The sequence below is a fragment of the Montipora foliosa genome, chromosome 6, assembly GCF_036669935.1.
Source record: "Montipora foliosa isolate CH-2021 chromosome 6, ASM3666993v2, whole genome shotgun sequence".
NCBI lineage: Eukaryota > Metazoa > Cnidaria > Anthozoa > Scleractinia > Acroporidae > Montipora > Montipora foliosa.
Window position 1 is genome coordinate 72616013 of NC_090874.1, and position 17639 is coordinate 72633651.

At 41.8% G+C, this 17639-nt stretch overlaps 1 pseudogene; it reads left to right on the forward strand.

Annotated features, from left to right (window-relative positions):
• On the forward strand, nucleotides 1-17168 carry LOC138006013 (uncharacterized; annotated as a pseudogene).
• The last annotated feature ends 471 nt before the right edge of the window (nucleotides 17169-17639 follow it).

Genomic DNA, 17639 nt, shown 5'->3' on the forward strand with positions numbered 1-17639 from the left:
CTCGAGAAGACTAGATTTGCAACCAAAGGGTGAGTCAATTTGCAAAATTAAGGGCACGCGAAAACAAACCAATCGCACATTTACTATCGATACTATGGCACATTGCAATAGACTTTTCAAATAAGAAGGTTGTGTTGCTCACGGCCTCATTCCATTGGTTTCAAACAGGTTTATTTAGATTGTTGGGAGTTTGTTGTTGCATTGGTACTAAGTTAATGGAAAGGAATGGTTCTGAAACCCCGCAAATTTCTTTGTTTTAGGTTTTTCTTCTTCTTTTTGGGCCTTGACTGTGCACAATAGTTGTTTCCTCCGTACTGAGGAACTAACCAATAGAAACGTGTTGGTTACGTAAGAGTCATGCATAGTGTATGAACGCAAAACAAAAGAGTGTGCTCGGTCGTGGACTTTCCAACCTAAATCTTGGCATCTTTGTTTGCTCCGTTGATGTTTGGCGAGCTTCCAAACCATTCCGCTAACTCTATTAACTATGATTGGTAACAAGTTGTTCAAGTGAGTCAAATATAGATATTTATATATATATAGTTACGAGGGTATCTCGAGCCAACAGCGCATCCCTGACCCCCAGGGGGATCACAAATGGATTCACAGTCCAAGCCGTGGCGAAATGTAGTTAATTAATGAAGTTTGAAAGGACCAAGGACGGACAACCCCTGGATGACATTTTTAAATTGGGAGAAAACTTTTTATGCCCTCAGCGGGATTTGAACCCACGTCCCTCTGATTACCGGTTGGGTATGATCACCACTACACTAAAAGAGCAACCATGCTGGCTACATTGCCAATCTGGATAGTGGGTCCATGTTTTTTTCCCAACGAGAAGACGCTGTGTCAACCAGAACGATGATTCACAGGCGGACGAGAGAGAAGAGGACAAGTTGTGTACAAGTTAAGAAGGTCTCTCGAGCCAACAGCGCATCCAGACTGAACGCATGAATCACGAAGGGATGAGTGTGATATCGCCGGGTTTTTCCAGCGAAATCTACCGTCGAATTCACCAGTTAGGCAATTAATTTTTCTTGAATCGCAAGAGCTTTAAATGAAAACAAGCAAATCCTCAGCAAGCAAACGAAAAAGGAAAGAAGCCATTTCAGAGTCGACTGTCAAAAGCCAGCGAATAGGAATCACGTTAAAATTAGAAATCACAGACGTACTGTAGCTCGTGACGTGACTGATCGTCTTTGTCGGTTCAAGGTCAAACAAGGAGTACTGTGTTCTTGATGTACCTTATTTATTCCACTTTATCTCTGAAAACGAGATCATTTACATTTTGATGTATTTCATTGAAACACGCCATCCTGGCTTAGAACCAGAATAGGCTAGAAAGGACAAACTTCAAACAAGATCTCCAACAAATTACCTGTAAGTGCTCTAAACAAACTTCTGAAATCACAAGCTGGTGATATTTCTACTTATATTTTTACGAGAACTCATTGCGATTACAGGTTTAGAACATAAGTGCAAAATTTTCTTGTCACTGTCGAGGCACATCGAAAAACAGTTTCTTGTTGGCACGCATTTTAAATCCAAACAAACCAGTAACAGATCGATTATTTCTGTCCAAGAAGAGTGCAGATGATAGTTATTTAATTCCAGTTAACAATTAAAATTCGAGTTTTATTCCTGAACAAAGGAAATTATGCTTCCACTTGAAATAACTCATCCGTAGAAATAACAAACGGTTCAGCGTCCAAGAAAAGAATTTGTGCAGTAACTTTTCCCACCAACTTTAAGCTATTACTGTTGTACCGTTTTGTCGTTCTCGTTCTCTTTCTCGCTTCTTTCGTTTCTGTTCTTCTGTCATAGGCCGTGCAGGCATCTTGCAACCTTAGTAGATTCAAAATTAAAAATCTTAAGACCTACCAAAATCTGCAATTCAGAGCAAAAAGCAGCCCTAAACAAATTAAAAATAAACATTCAGCTTTAAGTTTATATCGCTCCAATGCTTGAGTTGAATAACTACGTAGCCACCAGTGTGTCCTGACCACAGCTATATTATGTTAAACCTGGACTGAAACCAGCGAAAAATGCAAGAAAAATATATTTTCCAAACCGTACCTGAACACAAAAAGCATGGACTATGAAGAGCTTTTGTTGACGTAGCCACAGAAAAAGCGCAAAAAATTATCCCTCGTTCAGGTGTGGGTATGAGTGCCTGACCTTGCTTTAGCCTGCGATCCAATCAACAACCAGTCCCCTGGTCAGCGGACAACTTAAAAAAAAAAACCATCGATAAGGTTCAACTTGAGCCTGAGATATGGTCACGTGATACTGGTCAGCGGATAGCTTGTTTTGACAGGTGTCAATGGACCATAACATTGATGTCCAATATCAAAGATGTATGCTGTAAACTAGCTATAATGTCAACCGGAGTCTTGCCTCCTCGATGAGCTCTAAACTTGTGCCCGTGATATGGTTACGTGATACTGGTCACATTGCATACATGGAGGGGCGTGCAGACGGACGGACGCACGTACGTACGTACGTACGTCCGTATGTACGGACGTCCATGACGTCATGGCTATAAAACCAAATTTTCTCACATCGATGGGTTACCATATTTTCTTAGCTATGGCGCTCCGCGGAGCTCCGCTACAAACAAAAGAAATAATTGTATTCCGAAAGGTACATTGTAATAATAGCGAGAACTAAAACAATCATTAAAATAATGAATTCATGTGCTACATCGAGTTGTGAAGTTTTGTGGTTCGTTAAGCTTGCAGACTATTTCGACTCAAGTGGAAGGTTCATTGTAGGTGATTCTGTTCCTGGAGTGGAATTCTTGCCTTTTGTTAAGGCCAAAAGGTGCTAATGAGAAAAGTTGCGCACCCCAGTACGCTGCCTTCGTGATCAAAAGTTTATCCAAAATCTCAGTGGAATTGGTAGCAAACACCTGATCGATACACTGGAAAGAAAAATCGTTAAGGGCATGCGGACTATTGTTATAATGTACCGCAACCTCACAGGTTTTCTTGTTCGTTACCATTGATGATTTATGATTGCGGAATCTAACTTTGAATTGTGTTGCCGTTGAACCAACATATTGCAAGCGACATTTGTTACAGGATGCAAGATAAATTACATTTTTAGAATCACACGACAGTCTTGGTTTAATAAAGTATTTTCTATTGGTTTGGAAACTCTGAAAAATTTTTGATTCTACTGATCAAAACGTTTTTGCAAAGATCACATCTACTACGTTTGCATTTAACGCAACCACCTGTTTCATTGGTTGCCTGTTCTACTCTTGTTCTGTATCTCTATGGCGCCAAAATTTCTTTCAAGTTTTTTGTTCTACGAAACGAGGGAATAATTGAATTACATGGAAAAAATTATCTTAATTTGGGATTAGATTGTAACAAGTGTAAATGCTTCCTAATGACGTAGCCTATGTTAGGTAGGTGAAGATTGAAGGTCATCACTAACGGAAGTAGTTTTCTGTTCTCCCTGGTTCGGGGCAAAAGCAGATCATCTCTAGGAATGGCCCGAGGCTTTAAGGAATTGCTTCTTAACGAACGTTTCGGGGTAGCCTTGATTAACAACGTGCCTTTCATATTCCAGCATTCTCCTGTCTAAAAAGTTCTGATTTGAGCAGTTCATACGTAATCTCAAGGCCACTCCGTATGGAATCGCTTTGAATACAAGTTTGGGGTGAGCACTAGTGGGTGGCAAGTACAGATGATTATCCATAGGTTTAGACTAACTGTCTGTTCTAATGAAGCCGTCAATTAGATACAATGTGACGTCTAGCATATTAAGGTAGCTATCAGAAGAAACTAATTCAAATTTGATGATAGAGTAAAGAGATTTGATGAATCCTGTGAAGTTTTCTAGGGCCGAGGGACCTTGCTGCCAGAGGTAAAAAATTTGCAAAATTTTGCAGCCCCCTAAAACCAGCTTTATGGTGGAGATATCGGGATGACATTTTTTATCTATGGCAGCAAGGTTCCTCAACCCTAGATAGTTGTCCGTCCTCTGACACATGTCCGTCCCCAAATGTCCCACACATGTGGTACATCTAAGCCATGCCAGAGTGCTCGAACTAGCGAGCTAGTGAGCATGCGCAATTGCTAGCGGCAATGATTCATCAAAGTAGAGTGCTCAATTTGGACATGAAAGCAAAAGCTTTGTAATGCCAAAGAGCTATATCTAACTGCAGACAGTTATATGAATACTTTTTAAAAGAATATCGAGGGTGAAATTTTGGGAGTTTTAAGAATACTTAAGAATAAACCCAGTGCTGAGATTTTGAAGAGAACATAATTTTGCGTGTTGAAATATGTTAATACAATAGCAGTATATGTCTTTACCTAAAGCGTGTAAAATTCTTCCTTTCTCTAAACGGAAAAGCACTCCAATAAAACGATAAAAACCTGCACTAGCCAAATGTTCTATGCCTATGTCCTATGTCTGATGACAGTTCAATGATATTCGTTTTAAAAAAGAGCGTATTCTAGCAGAGCTTCCATATCATCGAACTACGAAGAAGACAATGCAAAGTAGAAGACAGACGTGTAGAACTGGTAAAAGGAGGCCGAAATCGGTTCTACAATGATTTCAGTGAAGATTTTCAAAACCCCACACAAGAGACAATTTAAAGAAAACATGTTAAAAAATCTAAGGAAGGTTTCGTACAGCACAGTCGAAAATAAGCCCGGGGCTTGTATTTTTCAAAGATCCTTTTTGAGGGGCTTATATTCAGTGGGACTTTTATTCGGAGGGGGTTATGATAAGAGGGATTTTAATTTTGCGTTTCAAAATCGGCTGGGATGACAATTGAAGGTAAAGTATCATACTTTAGGGGCATTTACGAGAAATTCGTCGCAAACGGAATTCCTCCGAAAATGCCAACTTCAAACACAACGGCGTTGAACTTCATTAAAAAGGAAATACCGTAAATGTCATGTCAGTTTATTGTTACTTCTTTAGTTTATATTGTACTTCATACTGTAGCTCAAAGTTGTGTGAAAGATCAACTTCGGGCCCGTCTCACACTTCGGATACGTTATCGAGATGTGTAATTTAATATCTTTCTTTATCAGTTTCTGTTGGGCAAATTCCAAATAAAACCCCCCGGGTCTTATATTTGGATAGGTTATTACAAGAGCCCTTTTCGCGTTTCGATTTTTTTTTTTTTTTTTTTTTTGGGGGGGGGGGGGGGTTGTTTTTGCACTTTTTACTGTCCTTTACATGCAAGAGGAGGAAGCAATTGATTTTTAACATTGTATTACGAATAATTTGAAGATGTTGATTCACTGAAATTCGGCTTATCCCTCCTAAACGTTTGTACATGACATGAAATACTTAACAAACGATTGACTAGCTAGAACGTTTCCAGATCAGCCCACCTCGATCATAATGTTGATTCAAAGAAATGGATATCACTTTTAAGCAATAATTCCCTGTTGGTTGAAAGCAACATTTTTCAAAGGAAGCTGCTCTTATCTATCAAGAACAAATATCAATCGCTACTTGATGACAACCACCATATAATACAACATAAGAAAAAGTACTGCCGAATATAAAATAAAGTGAATTTAAAAACATTTTAATTAAGAAAATCCTATAGCTATGCCGGACAACCCGGAAAAAGATTCTAGCCTACGTCCCCCACAATCCCTTTGGATTTCCATCTTATAACTCCGTAACATTAAGAGTTATACACTCGATAAATGTTGCTAGCTGGTAACTTTTTATTTTAAACTTAAAGGTTTGAAGCACTTGGTAATGAAGCTCCGTGCGGATCTTATATGGTTGGTAGCACTGTGCCTCCATTTGCTGCCTACAACCGTCCGCCCCGCGTCCTCAGGGAAGTGGACACAGAGGTTGACCAAAATGTCTTTGATTGTGGCACCGGGGTCCACTGTTTTTGGAATGAGTTCCCGAGCGATTACCATCGATGCTATTAACCAGATGAAAAGAGGTTGGCGCGTTATGGGTTTTAAGTGAATCCCTATCGAGGGCATAAAGCCTAATAGTTAATGAATCGAATTAATTGCTAGGCTGACTAGTACAACTAGACAGGAAAAATAAACTCGGCACTAAAAATTTCAACAAGGAGGTAAACACAGGCGGCCAATTGTAAGCGTATTAATGTCGCTACGTTTCATACCCATGATGGCAAAGCCTAGTCAGATAGGATCCTATTATATTGCTCATTATCAGCAGTCGAGTATTTGATCAGTTCCCAGTTTGAGGGTCTCAAGCTCGCGATTTCAATTCTTAATAGTTTATAATGGAAAGATAATAATTGAGATAACTTATTAGGGCGGGGATATACGTCAATGCTTGAAAAAACTATAATGAAACATGATCGAAACTGTTACTTAGAGTTATTCTTAGTCGTTCAATGAAAGTCAAGCGTTTCCAATATCCCCTTGAAGAAAACAGCTTCTTCAGTGAAGAGAATATATGAAAGACATATATTTGCATTGCAGAGAGACCTTATTATGTATTTGAGATCATCGCAGTTGTTAGCGCTGCTTTAGTGGCAGCGAAATGATAACCTGAAAAATCCAGTTGAAGCCTGAATTTTTCAGGCTTTCATTTCGCTGCTGCTAAGGTAGCGCTCAAAAGTGCAATGATCTAGAAAACATAACAGCTTCTTCAAATCACCCAACAATAGAGAAGAATATAGGCGAAGCAATTGTTTTCTATCAGCTTGCGTCTCATGGGGATGCGTGCGTAAATACGTTCAGCCTGTACTCTGCGGCGGGAGGCTAGGGTGTGGGGCGCATTCTGCATTAAGATGCGCGCTTTGTGTTTATAACAAATTGAACACAGTTTACGCTTTTGTTTTATCACAAAGGTGAAAAGGAAGCAGCAATGGAAAGCTTACAACAAGCCATTACAACGCTTGCACTGCTTGATGTAGCAGGGGGTGCAGTGGTGCAGAACCCCTGGACACTTCTGATTGCAGAGGACATCAGTAAGAAGCGGCAGTTCCAGAACGTAAACAAAGCCATGGCAAACTATCGTAGCGCTATAAGCCGGGGAGTGTCATCACCAATAACCGATCAGGACAACCTTATACGTGAGGTATTGCGAAAAGATGAGCGCGGTACCAACTCAGTAAATGCAGCTAGGTGAAAGCGTTAATAGAGGAGGAGTCTGACTTACCCTTAACCGAGGCACAGACCAACTTCATACAGCCAAACTGATTGCAGTGCGGTGTGTCGAGCGCTATAAGAAAGCTTCATAGCTCCCAGTTTTTACAATATCCATCTCATTTTTAACATCCATCTCACGTTCGCGTTTTTTTTTCGCACAAAGTGAAAGCTAGAATGAATGTGCCGTCCATTCTAAATTTGCTTTAATAAACTTTCATCTTCTTTTGAATACTATTTTGAAAATAAAAGGATTTCATGAGGATCTTTATGGAATACAGGAATTCTTTTGCTTTGGTATGTTCCTGGGACCTGTAACATGCATTTGGTCATTTCTATGTTACTTGCGCGAGAGACAGATCAGACGACTTCGAGATTTTAATTTGTAGTTTGGGGAAATTGTCATGAATGTTATTGATTGGCAAAAGGATTCAGCTTACTCTTTGGTCCTCTTTAAAGAACAGTAACAGCATAATAAAAGTTAAAAAAGTTTTACAAACTCGGAGCTGACTTCATCAGTCAATGATGTGAATGTTAAAAAGATGAATTTTAAAAAGGTTTTTTAACGCCTCTTGGGGGTTAGAATTGTGTCATAGATGGCTGCTAATTCGTAACCATTGTCTCTGTTCATGAAAGGTCTGAATTTTAGCGTAACTCCATCAAAGATCCCAGTTGATGAGATCGTGGCAGCCACTGAACTGGCCTGTAATCAACTAAAAGATAAAAGCCAAGCCGAGAGCCTGAGAAATGAAGTAGTTAAAATCGTAAGCAAGAGCAAACCCCCAAGATCAAACATCAGCAGAGCTGAAAGGGAAGCCATTAAGGCTCTGGCGAAAGACGATTCAATTGTAATCTTACCAGCGGACAAAGGGCGCACTACGGTAATCCTAAACAAACAAAATTATCACAACAAGGTGAAGGCTCTTCTAGACGATACCAATACGTATGAAAAATTGACATCTGACCCAACCAGAGCCATCAAAAACAAACTCATTCAAACCTTGAAGGAGTGGCGCAAAGAAAAGAGAATCCCTAATTATCTTTACAATCAACTGTACCCCACAGCAGAGAATGTCCCAAAGTTCTACGGGCTACCCAAGATTCACAAGAAAGACGTACCGCTACGGCCAATAGTTTCGAGCATTGGTAGCGTGATGTATGATACTGCCAAGTTCCTTGCTAAGATTATGAAACCTCTTGTTGGCCTCAACAGTCATCACATCGTCAACAGTGAAGACTTTGTCAACAAGATTGCAGAACTTGAAGTACCCCCTGGACAGAAACTCGTGTCATACGATGTTTCCTCACTGTTTACCAGCATTCCGATCAATGAAGCCATTCCAGTTGTCAGAGCCAAACTGGAAAGTGACCAGAGCTTACCGGATAGATGCCCGTTAGACATCGCCCAATTATCTGTTCTACTAGAGATGTGCCTCTCGAGCACATACATCACATTCCAGGGTGAAATCTACAAACAAAAGAAAGGAGCCGCCATGGGGTCTCCAATTTCCCCTGTAGTGGCCAATCTCTACATGGAACAGTTCGAGAGCAGAGCTCTGGACACCGCCCCCACCCCTCCAACTATGTGGTATCGATATGTGGATGACACGATGGCCAAGATTCACGAAAACGCCGTCGATTCCTTCTCAGAACATCTAAACTCCATTGACCAACATATCCAGTTCACTTCGGAACAAGAAAAGGATGGCAGGATTCCTTTCCTTGATACCTGTGTGAGTATTAACCAAGATGGTTCTACCAAGATCTCCGTGTACCGCAAACCTACGCACACGGACCAGTACCTAAACTTCCAATCAAACCATCATCTACAACACAAAAGAGCTGTGGTTAACACCCTGATGTTGAGAGCTCAGACCTTGGTTACGGAAAACGATGACAGAACTAGAGAAACACAGCACGTCAAGCAAGCTCTAAAAATGAATAACTATCCAGAATGGATGCTAACAATACCACATCCAAAATCTACAACAGAGGATACCGAAGAGCCTCAAAACGAGAAGAAAATCTATGCATCAACGCCATACATCAAAGGAATCTCGGAACGCCTGCAAAGAGCTTTCAAGTCACATGAGGTTACACTTATTCATAAACCCGTCAATTCTCTAAGATCACAATTGGTACGTGTCAAGGACACAACTGTCAATCTCAAGAAATGCGGTACTGTGTACCAGATCCATTGTGAGAAGTGTAAGAAGGAGTACGTTGGCGAAACGGCCCGCTCTCTGGAAATCAGGGTAAAAGAACACCAATCAAGAAGTTCATCAGCTATTCACGAGCATTGTCGCCTGGAGGGCCACTCGGTGGACTCAAATAAGACAAAAGTACTATCAACCGAAGTTAACACCTTCAAACGCAGGATAAAAGAAGCTATTCAAATTAAACTTACGAAACCGGCGTTAAACAGAGACAATGGTTACGAATTAGCAGCCATCTATGACACAATTCTAACCCCCAAGAGGCGTTAAAAAACCTTTTTAAAATTCATCTTTTTAACATTCACATCATTGACTGATGAAGTCCGGTTGAAAAACGGACGAAATATTTCATAAGTTTTAACTTTTAGCTCCGAGTTTGTAAAACTTTTTTAACTTTTATTATGCTTCCGGAGCAGGAAACAACTGTTTTTAATAGTAACAGCATAGTTTTCTATTTCTCTTCAAAACCTTTCACGAGACTTTAGATCTGCGCATGCTTCCTCAAGATAGTGAAACAGGCAAAACAGCCAGTCAAAGTGTACGAGTTAAGATGATATATTTTACTAGTCAAAAGCCTCAAGCGAGGTACTTGGTAACCAATCAGAGTTTTTATAGGCCTTACATCATGGAAAATGACACTATTCATAATTTGGTAGTGAACAATCAAGACGCAGATTTGCATACGATAGCTGACGAGTCTAGCCCCGCGGGGAGGGTAATTGTACTTAGTCAAGAAACACGCGAGTTGATAGACTCATCAAATGCGATTCTCGCTCGTGTGAACACCCAGCAAGGCGACTTTGGCGATCGGGATTTTGATACGCTGTTTAATATGCTGTGCACAGGTTTCCCGACTGGGTGTGCAGCACTGTCCGAAATTTGTCGAGAAGTTGGAATACCAGGATAGTGGTCACTACGGAAAAGGGGAGAGAGGCTTCGGAGACCATAATGTCTAGAAAGGGTCGACTCCAGGGCGGCGTCCTCTGCCCCAGGCTCTTCACGGTCTGTCTGAATCCGATCGCCTGGGAGTTGGGTGCGTCAGACAGGTATAGACTTTCTAAGCCTATCGACACAAAGGTCACGGATCTTCTCTACGTAGACGACCTAAAGATCATTGCCGCATCGGAATCGAAACTCACATGTCTGATGAAGTCGGTGAAGGCTGCTACAGCGAATGTTGGGTTGCAATAGAACCCTAAGAAATGTGCTGTCACCCACATAAGGAGAGGGGTCCATGTCGTTAACAGCGAGGGAGTTAAGGTTAATGGAAATGCCAAGATACCGAGTCTGGAGGAAGGTCAGCAATACAAGTTCTTGGGCGTGCTTGAGTGTTTAAACCTAGCCGAGAGAAGCTAGCGCTGAAGTGCTCTGCTAAGGAGTATCTCCGTAGGATGTCCTTGATCCGATCGAGTCCCCTCTCGGACTACCATCGTTTGATTGCATCTAATCAGTTTGCAATGCCAGCGATGAGTTACTTTATGTGGAATCAGCATTGGCCAATAACAGAGCTAAAGGAAATAGACAGAGAGGCCCGCAAGATCGTTGTAGAAAACGGAGGCAGGCACCCCTGTGGTTTAACATCACTATTGTGCCTGCAACGAGATAAGGGAGGGAGGATCTTGCGCTCGATCGAGAGAGAGTATAAAGAAACTAAAGTTAAAGCAGCAGTCAAGTTGTTCCAGAATAGAGACCCGGTGAAAAAGGCGGTGCGTGATTTCGAGAAGCGTGTGGAGAGTGTGGGACACCAGTCACTGACAAAGGAAGCGGCGAAGTACGCACCTAAAGCTCCAATACCCTTATCCAGACTGCGTCACAAAAGAAGGAAAGGTTATACCCGGAGAGAAGCTTAAAAGTCACCTGAGTAAAGACGGAGAACTAAGACTGAAAGGGGACTTAATCATCATCATGAATCCTTATGGACCCCATTGGGGCATAGGCCGCAACAATGTCCCTCCTCAACCGAGTCTTCCTTCGCAATTGCCTGAACCTCTTCCCATGTCAGACCCATCTCACTTAGTTCGATCTCAGCCGTCTTCCTCCGAGTGGTTTTGGGCCTCCCCCTTTTCCTTTTGTCTGCAGGCGTCCACCTAAGGGCAACCTTGGGTATCTATCCTCTCTGGCGGCATTCGTAGTACATGTTCCAATCATCTGAGCCGGCGTTTCTTAATTTCGAGGTCGATACTGGTGCATCCAGTCTTCTTTTCTTGTAAAGGTTGTTGTTGGAAATTTTGTTGAGCCAGAAGATTTTGCAGATCTTTCGCAGACAGCTATTGTGACAGACACTGACTTTGTTTATGTCCCTTTTGACAATTCGCCAACATTCAGAGCCATACAGTAACACAAACTTAACGTTACTGTTGTAGATGCGCACTTTAGTCTTCCCTTCTCTCACCTTGAAGATCTTGATTACGTTGACGATATCGCCATCCTTTCTTCAACACCTGCCCATCTTCAGGAGAAATCTGACGATCTTAATACAAATGCCAAGATGACGGGACTAGTTATCAGCAAAACGAAATCCAAAATCATGTGTGAAGGAGGACGTAGGGGCGCAAAAATGGCAAGGGAAGTTGGTTACATCAAGAAAAGGTGACGAGGAGCTAAGAACTGAGCGATGCTTTTGGTGGATAAGCGAGTGGCGAACATGCCAAACACACACAGTGGCGGGTGTTCGAATTACATGAACAGCTTTTATCCACCCGAATGTACACCATCCACAAGACACGCGCGAGTCGGAGCAGTGACCCAACGTGTAGGTTATGCGGTACAGCGCCAGTGAGCATGGCTCACATGTTATTCTCCTGCCTGCGCTTGCACAAACAAAGTACATGGAAAGACATGACGTAGTCTTAAAGGTCCTATTCTTTGAGATCCTATTTGATCTGCGCCTGATAGACACTGTCCCTCCTTGGTATTCACCCATCAAACCGCAGCCTGTCTATGAAACAGCGGAGGTACAGGCGTACTGGGATGTTCCGGTCTGTGGGGAATTTCAAGTACTGAGGGAGAATAGAGGATACGCCAGGATTGTCAGCAACCAACACAAGCAAGTCATAGCGTTGGAGATGAGCTGCCCCTAGGTAAGCAATTGTGACAAGAAGGAGTCAGAGAAGACCATGAAGTACGCGCCACTTAGATGTGAGATGAAGCAGAGGTACCCAAGATATGATATCGCCCAGTACAATATCATCATAGACGTTTTGGGGGAATAGTCCAAGGATTTAGATGCTACTCTACAGAAGCTGATGAGCAATAGAGCAAAAGATGTGCTAAAGGAGATGCAAAAGACGTGCCTCTAAGGAACTCTCAATATTGCTTGCACGTTTAAAGTCGCAACGCGAGCACTCGAGAAGTCTCAGTCGCTAATAGGGTCTTTTTACTTGAGAAAGACATTTTTTTTAAGTTTTAAGTCTTTTAAGTTTTACCAGGTCTCTTACAAGGCTCCTAGGGAGGTCGTTCCAGTCTTTACCTGCGGCTTCGGCCCATAACTGTTGAGCTCGCGGAAAATAGAGTTTCTCTCTGAATAAAGGAAAAAAAAACGTTTTTGTGGAAACTTTGGCTCAATTTTGATGTTTAGAAGTACGCGAAAAGGTAAGAAATGTTTTTGTGATGAGTCTGCGTCTGTCTGACCACCACGTATTACACAACATCGCATTTTCATAAAGTTTTTCCGATCTCGCTAGGATTTTCAGGCGTTTTTCGCTCGTATTTCGTACTTCCAAGGTTTTGAAGTTTAAGGGATTTGATTAAAACAATTATTCCATCTGCGCTTGTTTCGTTGGCTATCTACCATCTCATATCCAACGCGTGTTCATGGAATAATTGTTAAATTAATTTACAGCATATCTGGAAATAAGACTATGAGAATAATCTTAAGAACTAACAACTCGACGCGACTTCAATTAATGAGAGAAAAGCTCGGACTGTTATTCCTATTTGACAGACGACTACACATAAGTTTATAAGTAGCTTTTAAGATTATGAACAATGCAAATTATCCAAGGCATCTTCAAGGATATTTGTTTTGGGATCTGGACTCCGAGGCAAGGACCTAAGTGATAAATAGTGAATTTCGCTTTCCGGCGAAAAAAAAAGAGAGCTTAGCAACGCTTAGAGCAATAATTTGCCATTTGCAGGTCAAACTGAGGTATATGAGCTGATAACCGAGATTGAGTGAACCCCTGAATCAGAGTACGAGAAATGCATTAACCGAAGTTGAGAATTTAATGATGACTTCTTACTAACCGAGCGCAAGGGCCGTACTGGGGAATATTGGCCCGAGGTCGTGGCAGTACGGACCGACCGCAGCGAGGTGCGTACAAAAACGACCGAGGGCCAATATTCCCCAGTACGGCTCGAGCTAGCTCGGTTAGTAAGTAGTTTATAATACGGCTTTTTAATTACCTTTTGCTTTGTTTTTGCAAGCCCTAATCAGCCCGTGGGAATTACGGGAGAATAATGCTCTACAATTCAGTCACAATTAGCCAATCAGAGCGCGCGTTATATCGGCTACAAACACAAGCCATATAGTAATGTTAATTAATCCACACATAAAAGAACTGCGAAAAGCTAAATTTAATTTTATTTTGAAGGTCGAAGAATTGAAGGAGACTGCCATCAAGAAATTCAAAACCGCAGTACGTTCCCTTCCCGAGTCCGACGACACCGTGAAGTATCTTACCAAAGCAGCAAAGTGGAGCAAAGTTGGAACATTCCTTGACGCATTCGGAGCTTTGTTCGATGGTATTGCAATTGGTGTTAATGCCTGGGCTTTTGAATCGGCTCGTAAGGCTGGTAATGATGCTGGAATGGCATCGTCTGGTCTAAGTATGGCCGCAGGTAAGTTCGGCAACCAAACTGCAATTTATTCCAATTCCGTGAATCTGATTGGCTCTCTTATTGGCTACTATAAAACAATGAGACCACGAGGCCGAGTTTTCTATGAGTGAGTAATCAACAAGGCGGGGCCGAGTTTACTATCGCTCATAGGAAACGAGGGTAAGTGGTAAAAAAGGAAAGTTTAAGGAAAGGAACTTTGTTCAAGTGTCGAATCGGTCTAACTAATTGTTTTTGGCAGACATCTAGTTAATTGTGCTTTGGCCTCCTACATGAAAGTGAATGCTGACGTCAGCATTTTTCGGCAAACCTTGTCCGTAACGTATCCTTTAAAGGCAAAAGATCAATTTTATTTCTTAAGAGCCTCTTTAAAATGCGGAACATAGTAACTCGTGAATGCTAGTTATGAATGCTATTTAAGCAGTACGGACAGGAAAGGCTGAAAAAAAATCTACCCGGGGGTACCGGTGCAGTTCTCTACCAATTGAGCTATCAAGTCAACTGGGAGCTGGTCATACCATGTTGAATGGGCCTGTTACCTACCTTTTATGCGATTGAAAGTAGGGGTCGCCACGCGTTTTTGGAATTTATTTAATTTTTTCTCCATTATATTTAGTCGTGTTCGCATTATGAAAAAAACACATTTCCGTCTCCTTTTATAAAGTTGAGCTGCAGGTTGGCTAAATTTTACTGGGAAAAGACGATCTTTTATCTATCGAAAGGTTCTTATAGGTTTACGTGGGCAGTAAAGAAGTTCAAATTCAAAGTGACCTCTGATGTCCCGCGGGACCTTCCCGAGATGTGCAGGACGAGTCCGCACGAACAAAAGAAGGCACCGTCCTCAAATCAGTTATACTTCAGGATCAAGTCTAACTTCTTACTAACCGAACACAAGGTCAAATTGGGGAATACTGGACCCCGGTCACGAGAGTATTGACCAAGCATAGTGTTTTAAAAAGCGTGCCGGTTTGGTTTTTGTTTTACCTCAGATTTGGTCAATAAAGTGGTGTCAGGTTCTTGAGCCAATGGAGAAGCTCAGAAAAACAAAACCAAGGCAATTGCTAAATTACTATCGGCACGTAACCGAAAACCGCTCTTTGCTTACAATATTTCTTGAAATAAATGTACAGTAACCATCAATGTTCATGTTCTGCTTATGCTGACAGGTATTGTTGGGGTAACTACATTCATATACTCCGTAGCCACTGGATCCACAATCGCAGGTCCTCTCGGTGCTGTAGTTGGCGCTTTACTTGGTCTTGTCGCCACCTTGATTGATGTTTTCAGTAGCCACCCCTCGTCCAATATTGACGCAACCATAAGAAACCTGCGGACTTTGACGCGGGCTTCCAAAGACGAGCTGGACGATACCAGCAACTTTTTTCTCTCCCTTGGGAAAAAGTTTGGCACAATATACGAGAGCAACGCAGCCAACATGATTGAGGTTTTAGGCATGCCAACCGCTCCACTCTCCTTCAAACCCTTCAGCGGAGGTACGACGTCTGGGGGACACCTTGGCGCTGGTAAATTTCGCATGCTCGACCGGTCAAAGTTCTCAAATCCCTACTGGACCGTTAGTGGTACTGAACCCATCGGGTACGACTTTTACGGAAAACGAGGTGATAAAAACTCGCATGGTGTAACTGTCTTTGTCGATACCAAATTTGTAAAGGCGTCTGGAAGACCACTCAAAGGTGCTATGATCCAGACATATTCAGACGGGTCCGAAAATCATTATATTCATGATCACGTGACCATCGAGGACTTTGGCAACCTGAAATCTGGTCAGACCATAAAAGTCAAAACGGGTTACGGTAATGACGTCATTGCTATTAATGGTCCCGTGGGCAAGTTCAGTTCAGCCTTCAGTAATGTGCTCGATGTAATCACTGGTACAGCTAAAAATGAACTGACTTTCGGAGGGATACCGAAGGCGCATGCGCAGATCAAAGGAGTGTACTTTAATCGCATTAACGAACGTGTAGGGTTTTTTCACGGCTCGAACCGCCAAAAGCACGAGTTTGGGACGATCAGGGGCATAGTTCTGGTGCGTGGAAGCCCTTTTAACGATCACATTATCCTGCATGGCAATGATTTCAGGGTAGAACAATCTCATGGGCAGAATGTCTACGAAGTTGACCTCATCCATGCAAGCGCAGATTCCGGGAATATTACGCAGACCATAGTCGATGACAGTGGAAAAGTTCCCAGGATCCGTGTGACGTCATCAGGGGATATTGGAGAAGAAAACTTCAGTTATACCCGCCCGGTAACAAATTTTATTTCTGTAAAGCCCTTTATTTTGTATGTGCAAGGTTCATTTTTTTAACAGCAGCAACAACAGCATGTAAAAGTAAAGAATTTTATTCATCGCTTTAACAAATCGGCGTCCTTGAGATTCTTTTGTTTTTGACTGTTTGCACAGGCATTTTTTAGCATTTCGGTCATTTTTGCCCGGACTCACGTCTATGTTTGCGTCTCAGTGATGACGTGAAAGTTTCGTCATTGTTTTCGGCATTGGACAAACGTAAATCAAAGATGGACATGTAACTGAATCACTTCGCTTTGAAAAACAGTATTGCCCCAGCCTAACTGGCTGTGTTTCTCTCTTTGGCATCGATAGGAACTTGCAATCTCCTTACGAAACGAGGACGGCTCCTGGTCCTTACTTCGCACACTAAAGCTCAGTTACAAGGTAGAACCATTGGTGGAACTGTACGTAAACGGCAGCATAACAAAACAACTTTACGTGAGCTGGATGAAGAAAGTCCAAGTTACCGGTGAACACTTTAACTACCAATTCTACTCTGACCTAACAGGAACAAACAGGAATGATCTCGTCAAAGTTATCAGACCAGGTTCTGGGCCAAAAAGCAGCCACACCGTGGATCTGAAGGAAGGCGATGATATTTTGGTACTAACCGAAAATCTCATGGAGGTGTACAGTATCAAATCAGGTATTCTCCATTATCACGGTAATTTTAGAGTTTGATGTATTCGAAACAAGAAAATCCACAGACGTTTCTGTTTAAAACACCTGCAAAAATAGTAAAATGGGCACGTTTAAGAAATTTGTCTTTTAAGACAGCGATGATATTCCTGGCAGAAATTAGAGTTGTGAGAGTTGTAATAATCCGAGTTTCTGTACCAAAAATGAGGGCCGGAGACATTCGTTTTCTTTAACTTGTTTTTCAGATATAACAAAAAGGTAAAGTTCTTTGTGTTGTGCCTGTGAAAGAGGTACAGTTGAAACAGTTGTTATGTGGGAGGTTAGGATTTGAATCGCACGCATTTCCTCTAGTACAAAACTTTATTTTGTGCCCCTTGCCATACCGACAGCAAGTAAAATTTGTCTCTCTAACTGGGCTGGCGTAGTTAATTATATTTCATTACATGAAAGGACCGTAAAATAGACTCTGAATCGAAAGTCACCATGAAGAATTAAGTCCAAGTATATATATAT